Below are 20,893 nucleotides of genomic sequence, written 5' to 3'. Positions count from 1 at the left end.
GACTTTTGCCGAACTTTTCCCGGACACCGAACCCCATTGAAGTCAATGGGGACCCGAACTTTCAGGCACTAAAATGGCTCTAAAACACCAATGGAAAGGGCTAGAGTGCTGCAAATGGCAGCAACACATAGTTAGGAGCATGGCAAGTGCTCTGCAAACAAATGTAGATAGGGAAATAACTTAAAACAACAAAAAAAAAACAGAAAAATAAAACAATGTTCCTCATCTCTGAAGGACGAGGCCCATATGGAGTAGGAGGGAGGTTGAGGTGGTGGTGGATGTGGCGGTGTCATAGGCATGCGCACAGGGTGTGCCGGGTGTACCTGGGCACACCCTAATCACCTAGGGCACATAGCATTATCGCTCTGTTTGCCAGTGAGGAGATGGGAAAGATCTCCCTCGGACCTGCTCTGCTCTATTTCTCTTTGCCAGCAGGGAGAGTAATGTATCGGGGCCATGTACATGTAGGCATACACATGCATGTGTATTTAAACTTTGGGGTGCACACCCTAATGCAATAGGCTGCGCACACCTATGGGCGGTGTAGGTGGAAGCGGCGGTGGAGGAGGACCAGGGCCGGATTAAGAGCATCATGGGCTTGGTGTTGAGGATTTTGAAGGGCCTTAAGGGCCGTGCCTTGGCATGCACCCAGAGGAGGAAGGGTGCAGCCATGCATGCCTAATTCAACATGGGATGCTGTCTCTGAAGCCCATAAACACATCCATGCATCGGCAACTGTCCCTCCTTGTCCGGCCTTCGTGCTGTGTGGGGAGGTTCTGAGGGAGCTGCCTGGGGAAGCGAGCATAGAAGCCAGACTTCTGTGTTTACAAGTGACAGAAGAGCGGTAACAGTGAATATGGCCAACCCGGGGTCTATATTAAGGTAGGGGCCTAGAGCTGCAGCTCCAATAGCCCCTATGTTAATCTGGCCCTGAGGAGGACGAGGTAGCCAACACTGCTTTTTTTCAGAAATTTTAAATGAGGGTACACCCCAAAAGAGTGAGAAAGAGCAAAAATGGAACAATGGGTGGGTAAGGTCAGTATCCATCGCTATTCTGCACAAGGTACGGAAAAGTCCTGTGGGATCCATGCCTGGTTCATTTTAATGAATGTGAGCTTGTCCACATTGTCTCTGGACAGGCGGCTGCGCTTGTCTGTGATAACGCCCCCAGCCATGCTAAATACCCGTTCAGATAATACACTGGCTGCAGGGCACGCCAGCACCTCCGAGGCGTAAAGGGCAAGCTCAGGCCATGTGCCCAATTTGGAGACCCAGAAGTTGAAGGGGGCAGACCCGTCATTCACTACATGTAGGCGTGTGCACACATACTGCTCCACCATGTTGGTGAAATGCTGCCTCCTGCTAAGACGTTCCATATGAGCTGCTGGTGCTGCTGTTTGTTGTGGCGTGCTGACAAAGCTTTTCCACATTTCGGCCATGCTAACCCTGCCTTCTGAGGTGCTGGCGGTGCCCTGGTTGCGTTGGCGACCTCTTCCTCCTCCTCCTCCTCCTCTGCCTTGTGCTTCCACTGTGGCCCCGCTGTCAGGTGGGAACGCCAGCAGCATTGCGTCTACCAGCGTGCGCTTGTACTCGCGCATCTTGCGATCGCGCTCCAGTGAGTGAATTAAGGACGGTACGTTGTCCTTGTAACAGGGATCCAGCAGCGTGGCCACCCAGTAATCAGCACAAGTTAGAATGTGGGCAACTCGGCGGTCGTTGTGGAGACACTGCAGCATGTAATCGCTCATGTGTGCTAGGCTGCCCAGAGGCAATGAAAGGCTGTCCTCTGTGGGAGGTGTATCATCTGTGTCCTCTGTATCCCCCCAGCCACGCACCAGTGATGGCTATGAGCTGGCCTGGGTGCCACCCTGCTGTGAACATGGTTCCATCGCCTCCTCCAGCTCCTCCTCCTCATCCTCCAGAACTGTGCCCCTGCTGGACAATTGTGTTCCTGGTGTTTGTGTGTGCAGTAACCCACCCTCAGAGCCCCTTGTGAATGACTGCCCTGAAAGCCTTGGAAATGTTACCTCTTCATCCTCCTCCTCCTCCTCATCCTGTGCCACATCCTCTTCCATCATCGCCCAAATTGTTTTTTGAAGAAGGCATAGAAGTGGGATAGTTAAGCTGACAACGGCGTCATCGGCACTGGCCATGTTGGTGGAGTACTCAAAACAGAGCAACAAGGCACCAAGGTCTCGCATGGAGGCCCAGTTATTGGTGGTGAAGTGGTGCTGTTCCGCAGAGCGACTCACGCATGCCTGCTGCAGCTGAAACTCCACTATGGCCTGCTGCTGCTCGCACAGTCTTTCCAGCATGTGCAAGGTGGAGTTCCACCTTGTGGGCACGTCACATATGAGACGGTGAGCGGGAAGGCCGAAGTTACGCTGCAGCGCTGACAGGCGAGCAGCAGCAGGGTGAGAATGCCAAAAGTACGCACAGATGGCCCGCACTTTCTGCAGCAGCTCTGACATATCGGGGTAGTTTTTAAGGAACCTCTGCACCACCAAATTCAGCACATGCGACAGGCAAGGGATGTGCGTCAAACCGGCTAGGCCCAGAGCTGCTATGAGATTTCGCCCGTTATCGCACAACACCAGGCCGGGCTTGAGGCTCGCTGGCAGCAACCACTCATTTGTCTGCTGTTCCATGCTCCTCCACAACTCCTGCGCGGTGTGTGGTTTTTCCCCCAAACAGGCAAGTTTTAAAACTGCCTGCTGTCGTTTACCCCTGGCCCTGCTGAAGTTGGTGGTGAAGGTGTTACACTGTCCGGATGAGGAGGCGGTAGAGCATGAGGAAGCAGAGTAGGAGGAGTTAGGAACAGGAGGCAAACTGAAGCGCCCTGCAATCCTCAGTGGTGGAAAGACATGCGCCAAATTGCTATCCGCCTCAGGCTCATCCGCCACTGCATTTACCCAGTGTGCCGTTAGGGAGATATAACGCCCCTGACTGTGCTTACTGGTCCACGTATCGGTAGATAGGTGGACCTTGCCACAGATGGCGTTGCGCAGTGCACACCTGATTTTTTCCCCCACTTGGTTGTGCAGGGAAGGGATGGCTTGCCTGGAAAAGTAGTGGCGGCTGGGCACGACATACTGTGGGACAGCCACCGACATAAGGTTTTTAAAACTGTGCGTCTCCACCAGACGGAATGACAGCATTTCAAAGGCCAAGAATTTTGAAATGCTGGCATTCAGGGCCAGGGATCGCGGGTGGGTAGGGGGGTACTTCCTCTTCCTCTCAAGTGTTTGGGAGATGGAAAGCTGAACGCTTCCACGGGACATTGTGGAGATGGTTGGTGACCCAGGTGGTGGTGTTGCTGACAGATCGTCTGTTTGCGGGGTGGCAGGTGCCGGTATCACTACAGATGTGGCTGGAGCGGCCGAGACTGCAGCAGAAGAGGAAGCAGGATGAGCCAGAGACGTTTCTTGGTTTTGAAGGTGTCTACTCCACTGCAGCTCGTGCTTTGCACTTAGATGCCTGATCATGCAGGTTGTGCTCGGGTTGAGAAGGTTTATGCCTCGCTTCAGGCTCTGATTGCACAGGGTGCAAACCACTCGTGTCCTGTCATCAGCACATTTTCTAAAGAACTTCCACGCTAGAGAACTCCTTTGAGCTGGCTTTGGAGTGCCCGTTGCCTTGCTGCGTTGGGCAGTACCAGGCGTAGTGTCTAGGGCACGGCCTCTCCGCTTCTGCACCCTGCTCCCTCTTCTGCTGTGCTGGTGGCTCTGTGCGACCACCGCCTCTTCCTCCAAACTACTCAGGTCACCTGCATGACCTTCATTCCATGTGGGGTCGAGGACCTCATCGTCCTCCACATCATCTTCCACCCAGTCTTCACCCCTGCCCTCCTTGTCTGTCTCCACAATTCTGAACGCCACAGCAGTTGGCACCTGCGTTTCGTCATATTCGGAGACGTGCTGCGATGGTCCTTGCATGTACTCATCTTGAGAAATAAGTGGTTGGGCATCGCTGCACTCAATCTCTTCCACTTCTGGGGCAGGGCTAGGTGGATGGCCCTGGGAAACCCTGCTGACAGAGTCCTCAAAAAGAAGAAGAGACTGCTGTATGGATTGGGGCTCAGACTGCTTGCCTGATTTGCAAGGGGGTGAGGTGAAAGACGGTTGGAAATCGGCTGCAGGTGCCAACTCTGACCTTTCTGCAGTAGACTCGGTGGGAGGGAGACAATGTGAAGGAACTGGAGGCACTGTCAGCAGCAAACCAATCTACTATCGCCTCTACGTGTTCTGGCATCATCACTAGGGTTGAGCGGACACCTAGATGTCCGTGTTCGACGGGTTCGGCCGAACTTTAAAAAAAAGTCCGGGTCCGTGTCCCGGACTTTTACCGAACTTTTCCCGGACACCGAACCCCATTGAAGTCAATGGGGACCCGAACTTTAAGGCACTAAAATGGCTCTAAAACACCAAAGGAAAGGGCTAGAGTGCTGCAAATGGCAGCAAAACGTAATTAAGAGCATGGCAAGTGCTCTGCAAACAAATGTGGATAGGGAAATAACTTAAAACAACAAAAAAAAACAGAAAAATAAAACAATGTTCTTCTTCATCTCTGAAGGACGAGGCCCATATGGAGTAGGAGGGAGGTTGAGGTGGTGGTGGATGTGGCGGTGACATAGGCGTGCGCACAGGGTGTGCTGGGTGTGCCTGGGCACACCCTAATCACCTAGGGCACATAGCATTGCCAGTGAGGAGATGGGAAAGATCTCCCTGGGACCTGCTCTGCTCTATTTCTCCTTGCCTACAGGTACATGGCCCCGATACATTACTCTCCCTGCTGGCAAACACATGCATGTGTATTTCAACTTTGGGGTGCACACCTTAATGCAATAGGCTGCGCACACCTATGGGCGGTGTAGGTGGAAGCGGCGGTGGAGGAGGACCAGGGCCGGATTAACAGCATCATGGGCTTGGTGCTGAGGATTTTGAAGGGCCTTAGGGCCGTGCCTTGCCATGCACCCAGAGGAGGAAGGGTGCAGCCATGCATGCCTAATTCAACATGGGATGCTGTCTCTGAAGCCCATAAACACATCCATGCATCGCCAACTGTCCCTCCTTGTCCGGCCTTCACGCTGTGTGGGGAGGTTCTGAGGGTGCTGCCTGGGGAAGCGAGCATAGAAGCCAGACTTCTGTGTTTACAAGTGACAGAAGAGCGGTAACAGTGAATATGGCCAACCCGGGGCCTATATAAAAGGTAGGGGCCTGGAGCTGCAGCTCCAATAGCCCCTACATTAATCTGGCCCTGAGGAGGAGGACGAGGTAGCCAACACTGCTTCTTTTCACAAATTTTAAATGAGGGTACACCCCAAAAGAGTGAGAAAGAGCAAAAATGGAACAATGGGTGGGTAAGGTCGGTATCCATTGCTATTCTGCATAAGGTACGGAAAAGTCCCGTGGGATCCATGCCTGGTTCATTTTAATGAACGTGAGCTTGTCCACATTGTCTCTGGACAGGCGGCTGCGCTTGTCTGTTATAACGCCCCCAGCCGTGCTAAATACCCGTTCAGATAATACACTGGCTGCAGGGCACGCCAGCACCTCCAAGGCGTAAAGGGCAAGCTCAGGCCATGTGCCCAATTTGGAGACCCAGAAGTTGAAGGGGGCAGACCCGTCATTCACTACATGTAGGCGTGTGCACACATACTGCTCCACCATGTTGGTAAAATGCTGCCTCCTGCTAAGACGTTCCATCTGAGCTGCTGGTGCTGCTGTTTGTTGTGGCGTGCTGACAAAGCTTTTCCACATTTCGGCCATGCTAACCCTGCCTTCTGAGGTGCTGGCGGTGCCCTGGTTGCGTTGGCGACCTCCTCCTCCTCCTCCTCTGCCTTGTGCTTCCACTGTGGCCCCGCTGTCAGATGGGAATGCCAGCAGCATGGCGTCTACCAGCGTGCGCTTGTACTCGCGCATCTTGCGATCGCGCTCCAGTGAGTGAATTAAGGACGGTACGTTGTCCTTGTAACGGGGATCCAGCAGCGTGGCCACCCAGTAATCAGCACAAGTTAGAATGTGGGCAACTCGGCGGTCGTTGTGGAGACACTGCAGCATGTAATCGCTCATGTGTGCCAGGCTGCCCAGAGGCGACGAAAGGCTGTCCTCTGTGGGAGGTGTATCGTCCGTGTCCTCTGTATCCCCCCAGCCACGCACCAGTGATGGCCATGAGCTGGCCTGGGTGCCACCCTGCTGTGAACATGGTTCCATCTCCTCCTCCAGCTCCTCCTCCTCCTCATCCTCCTCATCCTCCAGAACTGTGCCCCTGCTGGACAATTGCGTCCCTGGCGTTTGCGTGTGCAGGAACCCACCCTCGGAGCCCCTTGCGAATGACTGCCCTGAAAGCCTTGGAAATGTTACCTCTTCATCCTCCTCCTCCTCCTCATCCTGTGCCACATCCTCTTCCATCATCGCCCGAATTGTTTTTTCAAGGAGGCATAGAAGTGGGATAGTTAAGCTGAGAACGGCGTCATTGCCACTGGCCATGTTGGTGGAGTACTCAAAACAGCGCAACAAGGCACACAGGTCTCGCATGGAGGCCCAGTTATTGGTGGTGAAGTGGTGCTGTTCCGCAGAGCGACTCACGCGTGCGTGCTGCAGCTGAAACTCCACTATGGCCTGCTGCTGCTCGCACAGTCTTTCCAGCATGTGCAAGGTGGAGTTCCACCTTGTGGGCACGTCACATATGAGGCGGTGAGCGGGAAGGCCGAAGTTACGCTGCAGCGCTGCCAGGCGAGCAGCAGCAGGGTGAGAACGCCGAAAGTGCGCACAAACGGCCCGCACTTTCTGCAGCAGCTCTGACATATCGGGGTAGTTTTTAAGGAACCTCTGCACCACCAAATTCAGCACATGCGCCAGGCAAGGGATGTGCGTCAAACCGGCTAGGCCCAGAGCTGCTATGAGATTTCGCCCGTTATCGCACACCACCAGGCCGGGCTTGAGGCTCGCTGGCAGCAACCACTCATTTGTCTGCTGTTCCATGCTCCTCCACAACTCCTGCGCGGTGTGTGGTTTGTCCCCCAAACAGGCAAGTTGTAAAACTGCCTGCTGTCGTTTACCCCTGGCCGTGCTGAAGTTGGTGGTGAAGCTGTTACGCTGTCCGGATGAGGAGGCGGTAGAGGATGAGGAAGCGGAGTAGGAGGAGTTAGGAACAGGAGGCAAACTGAAGCGCCCTGCAATCCTCGGTGGTGGAAGGACATGCGCCAAATTGCTATCCGCCTCAGGCCCATCCGCCACTGCATTTACCCAGTGTGCCGTTAGGGAGATATAACGCCCCTGACCGTGCTTACTGGTCCACGTATCCGTAGTTAGGTGGACCTTGGCACAGATGGCGTTGCGCAGTGCACACCTGATTTTTTCCCCCACTTGGTTGTGCAGGGAAGGGATGGCTTGCCTGGAAAAGTAGTGGCGGCTGGGCACGACGTACTGTGGGACAGCCACCGACATAAGGTTTTTAAAACTGTGCGTCTCCACCAGACGGAATGACAGCATTTCAAAGGCCAATAATTTTGAAATGCTGGCATTCAGGGCCAGGGATCGCGGGTGGGTAGGGGGGTACTTCCTCTTCCTCTCAAGTGTTTGGGAGATGGAAAGCTGAACGCTTCCACGGGACATTGTGGAGATGGTTGTTGGTGACCCAGGTGGTGGTGTTGCTGACAGATCGTCTGTTTGCGGGGTGGCAGGTGCCGGTATCACTACAGATGTGGCTGGAGCGGCCGAGACTGCAGCAGAAGAGGAAGCAGGATGAGCCAGAGACGTTTCTTGGTTTTGAAGGTGTGTACTCCACTGCAGCTCGTGCTTTGCACTTAGATGCCTGATCATGCAGGTTGTGCTCAGGTTGAGAAGGTTCATGCCTCGCTTCAAGCTCTGATTGCACAGGGTGCAAACCACTCGTGTCCTGTCATCAGCACATTTTCTAAAGAACTTCCACGCTAGAGAACTCCTTTGAGCTGACTTTGGTGCGCTCGTTCCCTTGCTGCGTTGGGCAGTAGCGGGCGTAGTGTCTAGGGCACGGCCGCTCCGCTTCTGCACCCTGCTCCCTCTTCTGCTGTGCTGGTGGCTCTGTGCGACCACCGCCTCTTCCTCCAAACTACTCAGTTCACCTGCATGACGTTCATTCCATGTGGGGTCGAGGACCTCATCGTCCTCCACATCATCTTCCACCCAGTCTTCACCCCTGCCCTCCTTGTCGGTCTCCACAATGCTGAACGCCGCAGCAGTTGGCACCTGCGTTTCGTCATCATCGGAGACGTGCTGCGATGATCCTTGCATGTACTCATCTTGAGGAATAAGTGGTTGGGCATCGCTGCACTCAATCTCTTCCACTTCTGGGGCAGGGCTAGGTGGATGGCCCTGGGAAACCCTGCTGACAGAGTCCTCAAAAAGAATAAGAGACTGCTGTATGGCTTGGGGCTCAGACTGCTGGCCTGATTTGCAAGGGGGTGAGGTGAAAGACGGTTGGACATTGGCTGCAGGTGCCAACTCTGACCTTTCTGCAGTAGACTGGGTGGGAGACAATGTGAAGGAACTGGAGGCACTGTCAGCAGCAAACCAATCTACTATCGCCTCAACTTGTTCTGGCCTCATCACTTCTAGGGGCGTTTGATGCCCTACCAAATACTGATGCAGGTTCTGTCGCCTACTCACACTTGAGGAAGGTGTTTCACTTGTGCGTGTAGCTGGCACAGATCGACCATGTCCTCTCCTTGCAACAGGAGCTCTACCAGCAGCACCACGACCCAGGCCACGGCCCTTATTTGACGGTCTCCTCATATTTCTGTAATTTAAGATCTTGCCCTAGAAAGGTTTTTATTGAATAGCGGAATAGAAAATATGATCCAAAAAAAGTGTATGTATATCACACGTACACAACCACACTAGGCCCCAATTACTATTGTTTGTACCCCTAAAAGGCTAGATGAGGAGTAGGGGGAGTATGGAACAGGCAGCACCCTCAAACCTTCAGAAGTATGAGATGAACCCCAACAACTTGGAAAGGTGGATCTCTCTCACACGTACCGACACAGACTATCCCGCAATTCAATTGATCCCCAAAGGTTTTTATTGAATAGCGGAATAGGAAATATGATCAAAAAAAGTGTATGTATCTCACACGTACAGAAACACACTAGGCCCCAATTACTATTGTTTGTACACCTAAAAGGATGGATGAGGAGGAGGAGGAGTATGGAACAGGCAGCACCCTCAAAGCTTCAGAAGTATGAGATGAACCCCAAAAACTTGGAAAGGTGGATCTCACACGTACCGACACAGACTATTCCGCAATTTAATTGATCCCCAAAGGTTTTTATTGAATAGCGGAATAGGAAATATGATCAAAAAATGTGTATGTATCTCACACGTACAGAAGCACACTAGGCCCCAATTACTATTGTTTGTACACCTAAAAGGATGGATGAGGAGGAGGAGGAGTATGGAACAGGCAGCACCCTCAAAGCTTCAGAAGTATGAGATGAACCCCAAAAACTTGGAAAGGTGGATCTCACACGTACCGACACAGACTATCCCGCAATTTAATTGATCCCCAAAGGTTTTTATTGAATAGCGGAATAGGAAATATGATCAAAAAAAGTGTATGTATCTCACACGTACAGAAACACACTAGGCCCCAATTACTATTGTTTGTACACCTAAAAGGATGGATGAGGAGGAGGAGGAGTATGGAACAGGCAGCACCCTCAAAGCTTCAGAAGTATGAGATGAACCCCAAAAACTTGGAAAGGTGGATCTCACACGTACCGACACAGACTATTCCGCAATTTAATTGATCCCCAAAGGTTTTTATTGAATAGCGGAATAGGAAATATGATCAAAAAATGTGTATGTATCTCACACGTACAGAAGCACACTAGGCCCCAATTACTATTGTTTGTACACCTAAAAGGATGGATGAGGAGGAGGAGGAGTATGGAACAGGCAGCACCCTCAAAGCTTCAGAAGTATGAGATGAACCCCAAAAACTTGGAAAGGTGGATCTCACACGTACCGACACAGACTATTCCGCAATTTAATTGATCCCCAAAGGTTTTTATTGAATAGCGGAATAGGAAATATGATCAAAAAAAGTGTATGTATATCACACGTACACAACCACACTAGGCCCCAATTACTATTGTTTGTACCCCTAAAAGGCTAGATGAGGAGTAGGGGGAGTATGGAACAGGCAGCACCCTCAAAGCTTCAGAAGTATGAGATGAACCCCAAAAACTTGGAAAGGTGGATCTCACACGTACCGACACAGACTATTCCGCAATTTAATTGATCCCCAAAGGTTTTTATTGAATAGCGGAATAGGAAATATGATCAAAAAATGTGTATGTATCTCACAAGTACAGAAGCACACTAGGCCCCAATTACTATTGTTTGTACACCTAAAAGGATGGATGAGGAGGAGGAGGAGTATGGAACAGGCAGCACCCTCAAAGCTTCAGAAGTATGAGATGAACCCCAAAAACTTGGAAAGGTGGATCTCACACGTACCGACACAGACTATCCCGCAATTTAATTGATCCCCAAAGGTTTTTATTGAATAGCGGAATAGGAAATATGATCAAAAAAAGTGTATGTATCTCACACGTACAGAAACACACTAGGCCCCAATTACTATTGTTTGTACACCTAAAAGGATGGATGAGGAGGAGGAGGAGTATGGAACAGGCAGCACCCTCAAAGCTTCAGAAGTATGAGATGAACCCCAAAAACTTGGAAAGGTGGATCTCACACGTACCGACACAGACTATTCCGCAATTTAATTGATCCCCAAAGGTTTTTATTGAATAGCGGAATAGGAAATATGATCAAAAAATGTGTATGTATCTCACACGTACAGAAGCACACTAGGCCCCAATTACTATTGTTTGTACACCTAAAAGGATGGATGAGGAGGAGGAGGAGTATGGAACAGGCAGCACCCTCAAAGCTTCAGAAGTATGAGATGAACCCCAAAAACTTGGAAAGGTGGATCTCACACGTACCGACACAGACTATCCCGCAATTTAATTGATCCCCAAAGGTTTTTATTGAATAGCGGAATAGGAAATATGATCAAAAAAAGTGTATGTATCTCACACGTACAGAAACACACTAGGCCCCAATTACTATTGTTTGTACACCTAAAAGGATGGATGAGGAGGAGGAGGAGTATGGAACAGGCAGCACCCTCAAACCTTCAGAAGTATGAGATGAACCCCAACAACTTGGAAAGGTGGATCTCTCTCACACGTACCGACACAGACTATCCCGCAATTCAATTGATCCTCAAAGGTTTTTATTGAATAGCGGAATAGGAAATATGATCAAAAAAAGTGTATGTATCTCGCACGTACACAACCACACTAGGCCCCAATTACTATTGTTTGTACCCCTAAAAGGCTAGATGAGGAGTAGGGGGGGTATGGAACAGGCAGCACCCTCAAACCTTCAGAAGTATGAGATGAACCCCAACAACTTGGAAAGGTGGATCTCTCTCACACGTACCGACACAGACTATCCCGCAATTCAATTGATCCTCAAAGGTTTTTATTGAATAGCGGAATAGGAAATATGATCAAAAAAAGTGTATGTATCTCGCACGTACACAACCACACTAGGCCCCAATTACTATTGTTTGTACCCCTAAAAGGCTAGATGAGGAGTAGGGGGGGTATGGAACAGGCAGTACCCTCAAACCTTCAGAAGTATGAGATGAACCCCAACAACTTGGAAAGGTGGATCTCTCTCACACGTACCGACACAGACTATCCCGCAATTCAATTGATCCTCAAAGGTTTTTATTGAATAGCGGAATAGGAAATATGATCAAAAAAAGTGTATGTATCTCGCACGTACACAACCACACTAGGCCCCAATTACTATTGTTTGTACCCCTAAAAGGCTAGATGAGGAGTAGGGGGAGTATGGAACAGGCAGCACCCTCAAACCTTCAGAAGTATGAGATGAACCCCAACAACTTGGAAAGGTGGATCTCTCTCACACGTACCAACACAGACTATCCCCCAATTTAACTGATCCCCAAAGGTTTTTGATTAAATAGCGGAATAGAAAATATGATCCCAAAAAAGTGTATGTATATCACACGTACACAACCACACTAGGCCCCAATTACTATTGTTTGTACCCCTAAAAGGCTAGGAGTAGGGGGGAGTATGGAACAGGCAGCACCCTCAAACCTTCAGAAGTATGAGATGAACCCCAACAACTTGGAAAGGTGGATCTCTCTCACACGTACCAACACAGACTATCCCCCAATTTAACTGATCCCCAGAGGTTTTTGATTAAATAGCGGAATAGAAAATATGATCCCAAAAAAGTGTATGTATATCACACGTACACAACCACACTAGGCCCCAATTACTATTGTTTGTACCCCTAAAAGGCTAGGAGTAGGGGGGAGTATGGAACAGGCAGCACCCTCAAACCTTCAGAAGTATGAGATGAACCCCAACAACTTGGAAAGGTGGATCTCTCTCACACGTACCAACACAGACTATCCCCCAATTTAACTGATCCCCAGAGGTTTTTGATTAAATAGCGGAATAGAAAATATGATCCCAAAAAAGTGTATGTATATCACACGTACACAACCACACTAGGCCCCAATTACTATTGTTTGTACCCCTAAAAGGCTAGGAGTAGGGGGAGTATGGAACAGGCAGCACCCTCAAACCTTCAGAAGTATGAGATGAACCCCAACAACTTGGAAAGGTGGATCTCTCTCACACGTACCAACACAGACTATCCCCCAATTTAACTGATCCCCAAAGGTTTTTGATTAAATAGCGGAATAGAAAATATGATCCAAAAAAAGTGTATGTATATCACACGTACACAACCACACTAGGCCCCAATTACTATTGTTTGTACCCCTAAAAGGCTAGATGAGGAGTAGGGGGGGTATGGAACAGGCAGCACCCTCAAACCTTCAGAAGTATGAGATGAACCCCAACAACTTGGAAAGGTGGATCTCTCTCACACGTACCAACACAGACTATCCCCCAATTTAACTGATCCCCAAAGGTTTGTGATTAAATAGCGGAATAGAAAATATGATCCAAAAAAAGTGTATGTATATCACACGTACACAACCACACTAGGCCCCAATTACTATTGTTTGTACCCCTAAAAGGCTAGGAGTAGGGGGAGTATGGAACAGGCAGCACCCTCAAACCTTCAGAAGTATGAGATGAACCCCAACAACTTGGAAAGGTGGATCTCTCTCACACGTACCAACACAGACTATCCCCCAATTTAACTGATCCCCAAAGGTTTTTGATTAAATAGCGGAATAGAAAATATGATCCCAAAAAAGTGTATGTATATCACACGTACACAACCACACTAGGCCCCAATTACTATTGTTTGTACCCCTAAAAGGCTAGATGAGGAGTAGGGGGAGTATGGAACAGGCAGCACCCTCAAACCTTCAGTATGAGATTGTGTTCACTGTACCCCACAAAGATTGAGTTCACTGCACCCCACAATGATTGTGTTCACTGCACCCCACAAAGATTGTGTTCACTGCACCTCACAAAGATTGTGTTCACTGCACCCCAAAAAGATTGTGTTCACTGCACCCCAAAAAGGATGTTGTTCACTGCACCCCAAAAAGGATGTTGTTCACTCCACCCCAAAAAGATTGTGTTCACTGCACCCCACAAAGATTGTGTTCACTGCACCCCAAAAAGATTGTGTTCACTGCACCCCAAAAATGATTTTGTTCACTGCACCCCAAAAAGGATTTTGTTCACTGCACCCCAAAAAGGATGTTGTTCACTCCACCCCAAAAAGATTGTGTTCACTGCACCCCAAAAAGATTGTGTTCACTGCACCCCACAAAGGATTTTGTTCACTGCACCCCAAAAAGATTGTGTTCACTGCACCCCAAAAAGGATGTTGTTCACTGCACCCCAAAAAGGATTTTGTTCACTGCACCCCAAAAAGATTGTGTTCACTGCACCCCACAAAGGATTTTGTTCACTGCACCCCACAAAGATTGTGTTCACTGCACACCAAAAAGGATTGTGTTCACTGCACCCCAAAAAGATTTTGTTCACTGCACCCCAAAAAGATTGTGTTCACTGCAGCCCAAAAAGATTGTGTTCACTGCAGCCCAAAAAGATTGTGTTCACTGCAGCCCAAAAAGATTGTGTTCACTGCAGCCCAAAAAGATTGTGTTCACTGCAGCTCACACACAGAAAAATGGATGTGGATCACTGACACCTGCCTATCTCCAATCCCACACCACACAGCAATATCGATTGTAGTTTGTAGAACACAGTTTCCCTAAAATTCAGCAGACTCTGTCCCTAACAGGATTGAGAAGAGATCGTAGATCAGGATTGAGTGCAGATTCACCCCACCCCCCACACAGCAATATCGATTGTAGTTTGTAGAACACAGTTTCCCTAAAATTCAGCAGACTCTGTCCCTAACAGGATTGAGAAGAGATCGTAGATCAGGATTGAGTGCAGATTCACCCCACCCCCCACACAGCAATATCGATTGTAGTTTGTAGAACACAGTTTCCCTAAAATTCAGCAGACTCTGTCCCTAACAGGATTGAGAAGAGATCGTAGATCAGGATTGAGTGCAGATTCACCCCACCCCCCACACAGCAATATCGATTGTAGTTTGTAGAAGACACTGACCCTATATAATTCAGCAGACTCTATCCCTAAAATGCCTACAACTCGCCCTGCCTAAACACTCCGACCTGTCCCTCAATTCTATCCGGACACAAATGGTTTTTTCCTGCCTATCTTTCCCTAATCAGCAGCCAGCACGTTGATGTGTGCTCTGTCCCTGAATCTAAGCAGCATAATGACGCCGCTGCGGCTGCCTCGAACTTATAAAGACTTGGTCACATGCTTCAGACGGCCAATCACAGCTACTGAGACATTTGCAGGCATGGCTGGGATGGCTTAAGGCACACCAGTTAAACGATTGTTGATTGGCTGTTGAAAGCCCGCCATGAAAAGAGCGCCAAAGCATGCAAAACCCGGAAATAAAACGACCGAACACGGATTTTTACCCGAACATACAGTAAAGTGTCCGTGTCCGTGTTCGGGTACAAAAAATCCAATTATTCGGTACGAACACGAATAATACAGTCCGTGTTCGCTCAACACTAATCATCACTTCTAGAGGCGTATGATGCCCTACCAAATACTGATGCAGGTTCTGTCGCCTACTAACACTTGAGGAAGGTGTTTCACTTGTGCGTGTAGCTGGCACAGATCGACCACGTCCTCTCCTATCAGCAGCACCACGACCCAGGCCACGGCCCCTATTTGACGGTCTCCTCATATTTCTGTAATTTAAGATCTTACCCTAGAAAGGTGTTTATTGAATAGCGGAACAAAACAACAACAGTATCGCACGGGTGTATCTCACAGTCAAATATGCAAACTATGCCGCAATTTAATGATTTTTACCCCAAAAGGGTGTATATTGAATAGCGGAATAGGAAAAAGGATAAAAACGGTGTATCTCACACGTACAAACACAGACTAGGCCCCGATTAAAATTTTTTGTACCCTAAAGGGAGGATGAGGAAGAGGAGTAGGAGGAGTTGGGAACAGGAGGCAAACTGAAGCGCCCTGCAATCCTCAGCGGTAGAAGGAGATGCGCCAAACAAATTTAAAAGGTGTATCTCATACGTACCGATACAGACTATGCCGTAATTGCATTTTTTACAGTCCAAAAGGGTGTATATTGAAAAGCGGAATAGGACAAATTTTACAAAACGGTGTATCTCACACGTACAAACACAAACTAGGCCCCGATTACAATTTTTTGTACCCTAAAGGCAGGATGAGGTGTAGGAGGAGTTCGGAACAGGCAGGAGACAGACTGAAGCACCCTCAAATCCTTGGCAGTATGAGATGCGCCCCAAAAATTGGAAAGGTGTATCTCACACGTACCGACACAGACTATCCCGCAATTTAATTGTTTATACCCAAAGGTTTTGATTAAATAGCGGAATAGAAAATATGATATCAAAAGGTGTATGTATCTCACACGTACCGACACAGACTATCCCGCAATTTAATTGTTTATACCCAAAGGTTTTGATTAAATAGCGGAATAGAAAATGTTATCAAAAAAAGTGTATGTATCTCACACGTACAGAACCAGACTAGGCCCCAATTACTATTTTTTGTACCCCTAAAGGCAGGATGAGGAGTAGGAGGAGTACGGAACAGGCAGCACCCTCAAATCTTCAGAAGTATGAGATGAACCCCAAAAATTGGAAAGGTGTATCTCACACGTACCAACACAGACTATCCCGCAATTTAATTGTTTATACCCAAAGGTTTTTATTGAATAGCGGAATAGAAAATATTATCAAAAAAAGTGTATGTATCTCACACGTACACAACCAGACTAGGCCCCAATTACTATTTTTTGTACCCCCAAAGGAAGGATGAGGAGTAGGAGGAGTACGGAACAGGCAGCACCCTCAAATCTTCAGAAGTATGAGATGAACCCCAAAAATTGGAATGGTGTATCTCACACGTACCAACACAGACTATCCCGCAATTTAATTGTTTATACCCAAAGGTTTTTATTGAATAGCGGAATAGAAAATATTATCAAAAAAAGTGTATGTATCTCACACGTACACCACCAGACTAGACCCCAATTACTATTTTTTGTACCCCTAAAGGCAGGATGAGGAGTAGGAGGAGTACGGAACAGGCAGCACCCTCAAATCTTCAGAAGTATGAGATGAACCCCAAAAATTGGAAAGGTGTATCTCACACGTACCAACATAGACTATCCCGCAATTTAATTGTTTATACCCAAAGGTTTTTATTGAATAGCGGAATAGAAAATATTATCAAAAAAGTGTATGTATCTCACACGTACAGAACCAGACTAGGCCCCAATTACTATTTTTTGTACCCCTAAAGGCAGGATGAGGAGTAGGAGGAGTACGGAACAGGCAGCACCCTCAAATCTTCAGAAGTATGAGATGAACCCCAAAAATTGGAAAGGTGTATCTCACACATACCAACACAGACTATCCCGCAATTTAATTGTTTATACCCAAAGGTTTTTATTGAATAGCGGAATAGAAATTATCAAAAAAAGTGTATGTATCTCACACGTACACAACCAGACTAGGCCCCAATTACTATTTTTTGTACCCCCCAAAGGCAGGGTGAGGAGTAGGAGGAGTACGGAACAGGCAGCACCCTCAAATCTTCAGAAGTATGAGATGAACCCCAAAAATTGGAAAGGTGTATCTCACACGTACCAACACAGACTATCCCGCAATTTAATTGTTTATACCCAAAGGTTTTTATTGAATAGCGGAATAGAAAATATTATCAAAAAAAGTGTATGTATCTCACACGTACACAACCAGACTAGGCCCCAATTACTATTTTTTGTACCCCTAAAGGCAGGATGAAGAGTAGGAGGAGTACGGAACAGGCAGCACCCTCAAATCTTCAGAAGTATGAGATGAACCCCAAAAATTGGAAAGGTGTATCTCACACGTACCAACACAGACTATCCCGCAATTTAATTGTTTATACCCAAAGGTTTTTATTGAATAGCGGAATAGAAAATATTATCAAAAAAAGGTGTATGTATCTCACACGTACAGAACCAGACTAGGCCCCAATTACTATTTTTGTACCCCTAAAGGCAGGATGAGGAGTAGGAGGAGTTCAGAACAGGCAGCACCCTCAAATCCTCGGAAGTATGAGATGCACCCCAAAAATTGGAAAGGTGTATCTCACACGTACCAACACAGACTATCCCGCAATTTAATTGTTTATACCCAAAGGTTTTTATTGAATAGCGGAATAGAAAATATTATCAAAAAAAGTGTATGTATCTCACACGTACACAACCACACTAGGCCCCAATTACTATTTTTTGTACCCCTAAAGGCAGGATGAGGAGTAGGAGGAGTACGGAACAGGCAGCACCCTCAAATCTTCAGAAGTATGAGATGAACCCCAAAAATTGGAAAGGTGTATCTCACACGTACCAACACAGACTATCCCGCAATTTAATTGTTTATACCCAAAGGTTTTTATTGAATAGCGGAATAGAAAATATTATCAAAAAAAGTGTATGTATCTCACACGTACAGAACCAGACTAGGCCCCAATTACTATTTTTTGTACCCCTAAAGGCAGGATTAGGAGTAGGAGGAGTACGGAGCAGGCAGCACCCTCAAATCTTCAGAAGTATGAGATGAACCACAAAAATTGGAAAGGTGTATCTCACACGTACCAACACAGACTATCCCGCAATTTAATTGTTTATACCCAAAGGTTTTTATTGAATAGCGGAATAGAAAATATTATCAAAAAAAGTGTATGTATCTCACACGTACACAACCAGACTAGGCCCCAATTACTGTTTTTTGTACCCCTAAAGGCAGGATGAGGAGTAGGAGGAGTTCAGAACAGGCAGCACCCTCAAATCCTCGGAAGTATGAGATGCACCCCAAAAATTGGAAAGGTGTATCTCACACGTACCAACACAGACTATCCCGCAATTTAATTGTTTATACCCAAAGGTTTTAATTGAATAGCGGAATAGAAAATATTATCAAAAAAAGTGTATGTATCTCACACGTACACAACCACACTAGGCCCCAATTACTATTTTTTGTACCCCTAAAGGCAGGATGAGGAGTAGGAGGAGTACGGAACAGGCAGCACCCTCAAATCTTCAGAAGTATGAGATGAACCCCAAAAATTGGAAAGGTGTATCTCACACGTACCAACACAGACTATCCCGCAATTTAATTGTTTATACCCAAAGGTTTTTATTGAATAGCGGAATAGAAAATATTATCAAAAAAAGTGTATGTATCTCACACGTACAGAACCAGACTAGGCCCCAATTACTATTTTTTGTACCCCTAAAGGCAGGATTAGGAGTAGGAGGAGTACGGAGCAGGCAGCACCCTCAAATCTTCAGAAGTATGAGATGAACCACAAAAATTGGAAAGGTGTATCTCACACGTACCAACACAGACTATCCCGCAATTTAATTGTTTATACCCAAAGGTTTTTATTGAATAGCGAAATAGAAAATATTATCAAAAAAGTGTATGTATCTCACACGTACACAACCACACTAGGCCCCAATTACTATTTTTTGTACCCCTAAAGGCAGGATGAGGAGTAGGAGGAGTACGGAACAGGCAGCACCCTCAAATCTTCAGAAGTATGAGATGAACCCCAAAAATTGGAAAGGTGTATCTCACACGTACCAGCACAGACTATCCCGCAATTTAATTGTTTATACCCAAAGGTTTTTATTGAATAGCGGAATAGAAAATATTATCAAAAAAAGTGTATGTATCTCACACGTACACAACCAGACTAGGCCCCAATTACTATTTTTTGTACCCCTAAAGGCAGGATGAGGAGTAGGAGGAGTACGGAACATGCAGCACCCTCAAATCTTCAAAAGTATGAGATGAACCCCAAAAATTGGAAAGGTATATCTCACACGTACCAACACAGACTATCCCGCAATTTAATTGTTTATACCCAAAGGTTTTTATTGAATAGCGGAATAGAAAATATTATCAAAAAAAGTGTATGTATCTCACTCGTACACAACCAGACTAGGCCCCAATTACTATTTTTTGTACCCCTAAAGGCAGGATGAGGAGTAGGAGGAGTACGGAACAGGCAGCACCCTCAAATCTTCAGAAGTATGAGATGAACCCCAAAAATTGGAAAGGTGTATCTCACACGTACCAGCACAGACTATCCCGCAATTTAATTGTTTATACCCAAAGGTTTTTATTGAATAGCGGAATAGAAAATATTATCAAAAAAAGTGTATGTATCTCACACGTACACAACCAGACTAGGCCCCAATTACTATTTTTTGTACCCCTAAAGGCAGGATGAGGAGTAGGAGGAGTACGGAACATGCAGCACCCTCAAATCTTCAAAAGTATGAGATGAACCCCAAAAATTGGAAAGGTGTATCTCACACGTACCAACACAGACTATCCCGCAATTTAATTGTTTATACCCAAAGGTTTTTATTGAATAGCGGAATATAAAATATTATCAAAAAAGTGTATGTATCTCACACGTACACAACCAGACTAGGCCCCAATTACAATTTTTTGTACCCCTAAAGGCAGGATGAGGAGTAGGAGGAGTACGGAACAGGCAGCACCCTCAAATCTTCAGAAGTATGAGATGAACCCCAAAAATTGGAAAGGTGTATCTCACACGTACCAACACAGACTATCTGTCATGGTCTTACCTCCTTGCTGTTCTCCTTCGTTTGACATGTGCTGGCGGCCATCTTGGTTTCTGGGTTTCTTGTAGCCTCCCACCCTGCGGCTCCTCCTTCCCACTGGGAGGAGCTGGATGCCTAGCTCATATATATAGGAGGTCTGTGGCTCAGTTCCCTGCTTGGTCCTCCTGTGTTCACATGCTACTAAGACTGCTGCTACTTCTGGTTCCTGTTCCTGGCTTCGTCTGACTACCCTGTTGGTTCCTGATCCTGGCTTCGTCTGACTACCCTGTTGGTTCCTGATCCTGGCTTCGTCTGACTACCCTGCTGGTTCCAGACCCCTGGCTTCGCAAAGACTCTGCATCGGTTTCACCATCCATTTGGACTTTTGCTTTATAGCTTGTTTTTCAATAAAGCTGTCTTATTTTCACTTATCTGTTGTTGTACGTCTGGTTCATGGTTCCGTGACATTAGGACCAAGCCATGAATTCTGACGGTACAGGGCCATCCTCGCTACCCACGCTGGTTGCCAGACTTGATCAGCAGGATCACCTGTTGGGTCGGGTCGCCGTGGCGTTGCAAACCCTGCTTGAACGCACGGTACCACAGGCCATGAATTCTGACGGTACAGGGCC

Source organism: Pelophylax lessonae (genome assembly GCF_965119305.1).
Source record: "Pelophylax lessonae genome assembly, chromosome: 1".
Lineage (NCBI taxonomy): Eukaryota > Metazoa > Chordata > Amphibia > Anura > Ranidae > Pelophylax > Pelophylax lessonae.
The sequence above is the reverse complement of the archived record's forward strand: the minus strand, read 5'-3'. Positions refer to the sequence as shown.